The following is a 3145-nucleotide window of genomic DNA, read 5'->3' as shown; positions in this document are numbered from 1 at the left end:
TGCAAAGACCTTTGTTCACGTGTTTGTCTGCTGACCCTCTCCCCACTATTGTCTTGTGACCATGACACATCCCCTTCTCTGAAAAACACCGACAAATAATCAATAAATACTAAGGGAACTCAGAAGCCAGGGGGATCCTCCATATGCTGAACGCTGGTCCCCTGGGTCTCCTTATTTCTTTCTCTATACTTTGTCTCTGTGTCTTTTTCTTTTCCAAGTCTCTCGTTCCACCCAATGAGAAACACCCACAGGTGTGGAGGGGCGACCCACCCCCTTCATCTGGCGCCCAACGTGGGGCTTTTCTCTAGGGTGAAGGTACGCTCAAGCATGGTCATTGAGGACAAGTCAACGAGAGATCCCGAGTACGTCTGCAGTCAGCCTTACGGTAAGCTTGCGCACTCAGAAGAAAGCTAGGGTGATAATGGGGCAAACTAAAAGTAAAACTAAAAGTAAATATGCCTCTTATCTCAGCTTTATTAAAATTCTTTTAAAAAGAGGGGGAGTTAAAGTATCTACAAAAAATCTAATCAAGCTATTTCAAATAACAGAACAATTTTGCCCATGGTTCCCAGAACAAGGAACTTTAGATCTAAAAGATTGGAAAAGAATTGGTAAGGAACTAAAACAAGCAGGTAGGAAGGGTAATATCATTCCACTTACAGTATGGAATGATTGGGCCATTATTAAAGCAGCTTTAGAACCATTTCAAACAGAAGAAGATAGTGTTTCAGTTTCTGATGCCCCTGGAAGCTGTGTAATAGATTGTAAAGAAAATACAGGGAGAAAATCCCAAAAGGAAATGGAAAGTTTACATTGCGAATATGTAGCAGAGCCGGTAATGGCTCAGTCAACGCAAAGTGTTGACTATAATCAATTACAGGAGGTGATATATCCTGAAACATTAAAATTAGAAGAAAAAGGTCCAGAATCAGTGGGGCCATCAGAGTCTAAACCATGAGGGCCAAGTCCTCTTCCAATAGGTCAGATGCCCGTAGCATTACAACCTCAAATGCAGGTTAGAGAAAATAAGACCCAACCACCAGTAGCTTATCAATACTGGCCGCCGGCCGAACTTCAGTATCGGCCACCCCCAGAAAGTCAGTATGGATGTCCAGGAATGCCCCCAGCACCACAGGGCAGGGCGCCTTACCCTCAGCTGCCCACTAGGAGACTTAATCCTATGGCACCACCTAGTAGACAGGGTAGTGAATTACATGAAATTATTGATAAATCAAGAAAGGAAGGAGATACTGAGGCATAGCAATTCCCAGTAATGTTAGAGCTGATGGCACCTGGAGAAGGAGCCCAAGAGGGAGAGCCTCTCACAGTTGAGGCCAGATACAAGTCTTTTTCAATAAAAATGCTAAAAGATATGAAAGAGGGAGTAAAACAGTATGGATCCAACTCCCCTTATATGAGGACACTATTAGATTCCATTGCTCATGGACATAGACTCATTCCTTATGGTTGGGAGATTCTGGCAAAATCGTCTCTCTCACCCTCTCAATTTTTACAATTTAAGACTTGGTGGATTGATGGGGCACAAGAACAGGTCTGAAGAAATAGGGCTGCCAATCCTCCAGTTAACACAGATGCAGATCAAGTATTGGGAACAGGTCAAAATTGGAGCACCATTAGTCAACAAGCATTAATGCAAAATGAGGCCATTGAGCAAGTTAGAGCTATCTGTCTTAGAGCCTGGGAAAAAATCCAAGACCCAGGAACTGCCTGCCCCTCATTTAATACAGTAAGACAAGGTTCGAAAGAGCCCTACCCTGATTTTCTGGCAAGGCTCCAAGATGTTGCTCAAAAGTCAATTGCCAATGAAAAAGCCCATAAGGTCATAGTGGAGTTGATGGCATACAAAAACGCCAATCCTGAGTGTCAATCAGCCATTAAGCCATTGAAATGAAAGATTCCTGCAGGATCAGATGTAATCTCAAAGTATGTAAAAGCCTGTGATGGAATTGGAGGAGCTATGCATAAAGCTACGCTTATGACTCAAGCAATAGTGGGAGTCATTTTAGGAGGACAAGTTAGAACATTTAAAGGGAAATGTTATAATTGTGGTCAAATTGGTCATTTAAGAATTGCCCAGTCTCAAATAAACAGAATATAACTATTCAAGTGACTACAACTACAGGTAGAGAGCCACCTGACTTATGTCCAAGATGTAAAAAAGGAAAACATTGGGCTAGTCAATGTCATTCTAAATTTGATAAAAATGGGCAACCATTGTCAGGAAATGAGCAAAGGGGCCAGCCTCAGGCCCCACAACAAACTGGGGCATTCCCAATTCAGCCCTTTGTTCCTCAGGGTTTTCAGAGACAACAACCCCCACTGTCCCAAGTGTTTCAGGGAATAAGCCAGTTACCACAATACAACAATTGTCCCCTGCCACAAGTGGCAGTGCAGCAGTAGACTTATGTACTATACAAGCAGTCTCTCTGCTTCCAGGGGAGCCCCCCACAAAAAATCCCCACAGGGGTATATGGCCCGCTGCCTGAGGAGACTGTAGGACTAATCTTGGGAAGATCAAGTCTAAATCTAACGGGAGTTCAAATTCATACTGGTGTGGTTGATTCAGACTATAAAGGCGAAATTCAATTGGTTATTAGCTCTTCAATTTCTTGGAGTGCCAGTCCAGGAGACAAGATTGCTCAATTATTACTCCTGCCATATATTAAGGTTGAAAATATTGCGATAAAAAGAACAGGAGGGTTTGGAAGCACTGATCTGACAGGAAAGGCTGCATATTGGGCAAGTCAGGTCTCAGAGAACAGGCCTGTGTGTAAGGTCATTATTCAAGGAAAACAGTTTGAAGGGTTAGTAGACACTGGAGCGGATGTCTCTATCATTGCTTTAAATCAGTGGCCAAAAAATTGGCCTAAACAAAAGGCTGTCACAGGACTTGGTGGCATAGGCACAGCCTCAGAAGTGTACCAAAGTACGAAGATTTTACATTGTTTAGGGCCAGATAATCAAGAAAGTACTGTTCAGCCAATGATTACTTCAATTCCTCTTAATCTGTGGGGTCGAGATTTATTACAACAATGGGGTACGGAAATCACTATGCCCGCTCCATTATATAGCCCCACAAGTCAAAAAATCATGACCAAGATGGGATATATACCAGAAAAGGGAC

General features: G+C 42.9%; 1 pseudogene; it reads left to right on the top strand.

Annotated features, from left to right (window-relative positions):
• Positions 1–325: 325 nt before the first annotated feature.
• On the top strand, positions 326–2507 carry LOC134759475 (endogenous retrovirus group K member 8 Gag polyprotein-like; annotated as a pseudogene).
• Positions 2508–3145: the final 638 nt, after the last annotated feature.

This window comes from Pongo abelii, chromosome 10, assembly GCF_028885655.2.
Source record: "Pongo abelii isolate AG06213 chromosome 10, NHGRI_mPonAbe1-v2.0_pri, whole genome shotgun sequence".
NCBI lineage: Eukaryota > Metazoa > Chordata > Mammalia > Primates > Hominidae > Pongo > Pongo abelii.
The sequence above is the reverse complement of the archived record's forward strand: the minus strand, read 5'-3'. Positions and strand labels throughout refer to the sequence as shown.